This window comes from Myodes glareolus, chromosome 11, assembly GCF_982192425.1.
Source record: "Myodes glareolus chromosome 11, mMyoGla1.1, whole genome shotgun sequence".
Classification (NCBI taxonomy): Eukaryota; Metazoa; Chordata; class Mammalia; order Rodentia; family Cricetidae; genus Myodes; species Myodes glareolus.
The window spans coordinates 69,620,166-69,626,227 of NC_142036.1; the positions used below are offsets into that span (position 1 = coordinate 69,620,166).

Consider the following 6,062-nt stretch of genomic DNA (forward strand, 5'->3'; position numbering starts at 1 on the left):
CGCCCAGCGTGCCTTGGCTCTTTTGGCTCTTTGGGCAGTACGTGCAGCTCGGCACTTGCCTGAAACACCTGCTCGTGGTGAGTGCCAAGGGCCCAGGAGCTGTTGGAGACTCCATATCCTGTCTGGGAATTGTTTCAAATGAAATCAGTGACTCTTCCCTGCATCAAGACAAGTGTTTTTTCAGGATGAAAAAGAAAGAGGACGGTCCCAACAAGGATTCGTGCTTCAGGAAAGTGGTGTGCTCACGGCAACCTTGCTTCTCCAGCAGTGCCTCCAGGTGTCTCTGGTCTCTGTGGGCTGGGATAGCTCCAAGCTGCTGTGGGAAGGAAATCTGGGGAAAGATGCTCTCTGGGCATCAAGGTGGGAGACCACCTCGCTCCTGTGTCCAGTTTCCTTCTTTTTGTTTATTTATTCAATTAACATTTGCTGAGAGTCCTGTGCCTAGCTCACCCTAGCCCCTGGGACACAAGTCTGTTCTCAGATTTCCTGGAATCTACAGGCTTTAATTTCTTTCTTCTTCCCACACTCTTCCCGAGTCTCCATTTCTAACTTTCTTGTTTTCTTATACTTTCCTATACTTACGTGTTAAAGGGACAGGTTTAAGAATGGATTTTCATGTCAGTGCTTCATTTTCTGGATCTATACAAAGAGGATTTAGAGCTGGGAGGCTTTGGCCCAGCCGGCCGGTAGCCAGTGTCTGCAGAGGCCTCTTCTTTTGAAGCGGATAAAGCAGGATTCCAAGTCTATATATGAAGAAATGTGGTAGTGGCAGGTGTGGTGGTGCACGCCTGCTATCCCAGGAGGAGGCAGAAGCAGGTGGATCTTTGTGAGTTTCAGCCTGGTCAGGGTTATACAGTGAGACACATTTTAAAAAAAGTATCCCATACCCACAAAACAAGCAAACAAACGTCACAGCCACACAGCCTTATCTAACCTATGCTCTGGTAGCCATGTTACCCTGAGAAATTTAGTTCCAGAGAAGATAGTATGTGTGTGTGTGTGTGTGTTCGCGTGCGCTCACACTGTATAGAACTATTCCCCTAGTCAAACAACTGTTATCTTGGGAGTTAGTTCAGCTGTTCCTACTCACACAAGATTATACCGGCTGGGATAGTCAACTGTTTACACCCCTTGTAGACTGGTGGGAAGGGTCGTGAGACTGTCAAGGTCGTCCACCAGCTGCTCCCAATCACTTGTAGTTTGCAACCCTTCCCAATTGCACTTGGCCTCAAGGAGGGCTGGAGTACACAGGCTGGGGAAAGCTAGGGGAGGGGAACTCCATCTATGTGGCTGTGGAAAAGCCCTCATTCCTGCTGGGTGAAGACTTCTCACTGTTGTCTGGAGGTGGGGCAGGCAGAGAGGAAGCACCTCTGTAAGTCAGTCCTCATCCGTGCTCTGTAAGTTAGTCTTGTAGACTTATTGGTTTGTCTGTTGGGAGTTTAGGAGGAGGGGTAGATGCTGTTTATATCTCCTCTTGGGGTGGAATTTTAGAGGCATGTGTGTAAGGAATGTTTGGAAGAATGGCATGTGTGTAAGGAATGTCTGAGAGGATGGGATGTGTGTAAGGAATGTCTGGGAGGATGGGGTGTGTGTATGGAATGTTTGGAAGGATGGGGTGTGTGTAAGGAATGTCTGGGAGGATGGGATGTGTGTAAGGAATGTCTGGGAGGATGGGATGTGTGTAAGGAATGTCTGGGAGGATGGGATGTGTGTAAGGAATGTCTGGAAGGAGGGGATGTGTGTAAGGAATGTCTGGGAGGATGGGATGTGTGTAAGGAATGTCTGGGAGGATGGGATGTGTGTAAGGAATGTCTGGAAGGAGGGGATGGGACAGCACAGCATTGGCTAGAGGTGCTGGAAAGCTCACAAGCCTCCCTGAACCATTTGCTTCACCTCTGGACACAGCTCAGAAATTTCCTCTTAAAAGTGGCTCCTGATTCCTATAGAATACTTGCTCTGCACTTCATCAGGGTTGTGGGCCTGCAGTCCTTTCCATTCCCACAAGCTTGGAATATCCCAGTCTGGGCTTTCCCTCTGACCTGAGTGATCCTACACCGGTCCTGGTCCCCTTCCTTCCCAGGCAGAGGTAAGCCAGGACTTTGGCATTCTCTCTCCTCATCCCTTTTCTGGGGAGTTGGTCCATTCGCCTCTCTATTCAGGACTGTGTAGGCGGCAATTTACTACTAAGGACTGGAATCTGTTTCAGTTGATTTTGAGCACAGAACTCATAGAATTCATAGAACAGCCACACCGGTAGGCCTAGAAAATGCAGAAGCCAGGGCAGCCCCAAGGAGGCCAGCGGACAAAATTCATGACTTCACTCAGGGTCCCATCATGAACATGACTCAGGTCTTGGCTCCCTCAGTCTTCGCCCCTCTGGTCATAACCTGTCAAGAGAAAGGGGTGTGGCTTCCTTGTGCTTAAAGATCCACCCCAGCCCATGTAATGGAAAGAACTTGGTGGTGGGCACCTAGAGCAGCTCTCAGTGCAGGCTGCTGCCCGAGGGAGGTTTGCAGCTGTGTGTATCTAACTATATGTCACCTCTTAAGCAGGGGAGACAGTCGATAATTAGATTTCAGGGACAAATCCCCGGCTTGGCCCTGAGCATTCGGCTCATCCTCCTGGGTCTACATGCGCTCCAATGCTGCTTCCTTGCTCCTCATGTAACTGCTCACTTACCACACAGGCCTCGTGGAAGGCACTGACCTGTGATTTTCGTGTCATAAAAGGGCCCGAGGGTTTGATGCGCGCACTTACCCGCTAGAGAAGAAACATTAGGTGAAAGCTAATGGACACGCGCGTTCCATTGCACTCCGGCCCCCGGCCAGGCCACACTGATTTTCAGGTCACAGATTTCCACGCAGCTGAAGCGGAGCCAAAAGGTCTGTCAGCTGCCGAGCTTCCCTCCCAGTTCCTTCTGCCGAAATGCTTTTGTGACGACCGTGTTTTATATAACCTTCAAAGTTAAAATCCTAACGTGAAGTCAAAAATCTAAGCTGAAGCGACCATGTAAAACGAAAGTTATCAAGCCACAGTTCCGGAGGGAAGGCCTCTTTGACCTAATACTGAACAGTTTCTAATAGTGGCAGGGTCCCTTTGATTGTAGAAGAGCCGAGTTTGTATTGAGCCTACTGGTAGTGCCTGTGCCCTGCATGCGTGGGCTCCCAGCTCCTGGGTCTTTACCAGCATTAGGCTCTAGGTGGCGCAACAGCGCAACTTTAGCCACTGCAGAGCCGGGAGGGATGGAGAAAATCAGAAGAAATTTAGTGTTCAAAGAAGTTAGTTCTATCACTTAAGGAAAGGAGTGCCCAAGCCACCACGTGGAGGCTTCTGTAGAAGGGATTGGGAGTGGGATGGACAAATGGAAAGGCTGCTGTGACAGGGAATGCAGAACTAGTGATGGTTGGCGAAGGCTGGATCCAAGAATTCTCTTACCTCATTGGAGAGGCAGAGAGAATGGAAAGCCCGAGAAACAGAATAACAATGAGACAAACACGAATTAATTAAAAAAAATTATAATTGTAATTGTCTTATCTTGAAGGAGAATTTGGTTGAAGCACATGATCATACTCTGGCATGACCACTGAGTTAATAAGGGTGGCTAATGATTAGAGTAGAACAGAGAATCATAGTTAAGTTACACTGGTTAAAGAAAGACACTTGTTCATGAGTGGTAAGTAGATAAAAAAGGTAGATCAAGAGACACAGCAAATGTCTTTTCTTAAGGGGCACATACTCTAAAAGTTGAGTTTATGTTAGGTTTGTGATACAGGACTAAATAATAAATTTTGATGGCTTTGGGAGTACATGCAAAGTCTTAACCAGAACCTTATTTGCAAAGAACAAGCCTGTCTTCTATTTCCCCAGGTACTGATGACTGGACCAGCGGCACCAGCATAGAACTTGTTAGAGAAGAAAATACTTGAGGTCCACCTGCGGGATCACCTATGGAACACACTTCTGGATTATTCATAGATGGTGTGTGTGTGTGTATGTGTGTGTGTGTGTGTGTGTGTGTGTGTATGTATGCGTGCCTCCAGGTATTTATGTCTGCCACATGCATGCTGGTGTTTACAGGGGCCAGAAGAAGATGTCAGATTCCCTGGAACTGGAGTTGCGTATGGTTGTGAGTCACCATGTGGGTGCTGGGAACTGGACTTGGGTTCTCTGGAAGAGAAGCCTTTGCTCTTCACTTTTGAGTAAACTTTTCATGGCACAGACCCCCCAAATCAGAAACTCTAGGGATGGGGTTTAGTAGGTTAGAGTTCAGCTATTCCTCCAGGTGGCCCTGAAGCCTGTTGAAGTTCAAGTACACTTGAGGAGCCTCTCAAACCCTCACAGGGTAAAATCAGAAGAGATAGATGCTCAGTCAACGTTTGAAGTCCCTATTCAGTTAGCAACACGATGTTTAAAATTGCTTAATAAAACAAAATACTGTATTATTTGACCTGTTTCCTTTCTTCATTTGTAGACAACGTGGTGCTCTGCCCAATCATTCATAGGAAAACAACTACATATATACTAAGTATTACATGAATAAGAAAATTCTACCTGGAAAGGTGGGAGGAGCAAGGCTCAGAGGGTAGTATGGGACTCCGGGCAGTCTTGAATGATGAGAATATCTAGTGAGAATTTGTGACTTTGAAATATTGACTTTCATTATTGTTAAAGAAGAAACTTTTCTCCTTCAAAACGTAAAGGAATGCGGCATATTGGAGGAATTGGGTTTCCCTTCTACCGTTCGGTTAAAGAGCTTTGCAAGTCACCTATGAAGAGGAGAAAACCCCGCTATTCTTGGACTTTGATTTGGTGAAGTAATGTCTACAAATTTCCGAGGAACTTAGTGACTCAAGATTATGACACCCAGCCAAAGTGTTGGTCAACCCTAACGACAACAGATACTACATTCTCACGTACCGATGAGTTCAAGAATGAACAACAAACACACCTTAGGAAAACAATTACTCAATGACACGATCCAACCAGGCCAGAGGGAAGTCAAAATGAAAGACTCATGGATGGAATGGTCACAGTGAAAAAGTAGGGGTGAGCATTGAAGAACCAGAACCAAACAGAAGTAGACATTTTAGTAACAGGATGGAAGATGGATTTTACATTGTTTGCTACGGGCTGTAGGTCAGGCTGTGGAAATACTGCCTTTCTTGGTATGGGGCTGCATTTTAGAAATGACCAACCACTTTACATCTTCTGTTGTTTTTTTTCTTAGAAAACTTTTAAAAAAATGAAATAAAACCTCTCTGTCCCCTACATCTATGTGATGTTTCTTTTCCCCCTTTCTTCAGAATCATTTACACTTGCTACGGGAAACTAGATTTTACTATTTAAAATAAAACTACCTAATAAAGTCTAATCTTATTTTATTTAACATATTTTCCTCTGTCTACCCACTTTCCTTCTTTCCTTCCTATCTTGTAGGAATTGAACCAAGGGCCTCAGGTATTCTAGTCAAACATTCTACCTCTGACCTACATCTCCAGCCTTCTTTTTACTTTGTATTTCATTTATGTATATAAATGCTTTGCTCATTTATGTGTCCCACATGCATGTCTGGTGCCTAAGGGAGCCAAAAGAGGCTATCAGATCTCCTGAACCTGGGGCTATGAATGTTTGTGAGCTGCTATGAAGGGGCTGGGAACTGAACCCGATTCCTCTGTGCCATTGCTCCAGCCCCCAGTCTTTGGTTCAGCACAGGGTCTCACTAGGTTGCCAAAGTTGGTTTCAACTCACCCTATAGCCCAAGCACCTTTGAACTTGCAATCCTTCTGCTTCAATCTTCCAAGTAACTGAAAATTTAAGCCTCTAATAACAGGCCCAATTCTGTCTGTCTGTCTTTCTCTCTTTGTTTAACCTCTTTTATTTTCATGATTTTAACTTTTACCTATTTGCTTGTGATGGCCAGGTGTTCACCTTTGTCCCTGATGACTTCTCTGAGTTTCAGAGTTTACACATCCACATCTGATTGGATAGTGCCCCTTGGCTGTTCAATGGACAGGCTCTTTAGCTGGTCAAAGGTAGACTTGTTTTATTTGAATTTGCTCTGC

The 6,062-nt window shown here is 45.7% G+C and overlaps 1 long non-coding RNA gene across 1 annotated transcript; it reads left to right on the forward strand.

Moving 5' to 3' along the window:
* The first annotated feature begins 285 nt into the window (after positions 1 to 285).
* On the forward strand, positions 286 to 5,270 carry LOC146892416 (uncharacterized). Its single transcript, XR_015004469.2, has 3 exons — positions 286 to 1,397; positions 3,868 to 3,978; positions 4,472 to 5,270. It is a non-coding gene; the product is annotated as an uncharacterized LOC146892416 (long non-coding RNA).
* The last annotated feature ends 792 nt before the right edge of the window (positions 5,271 to 6,062 follow it).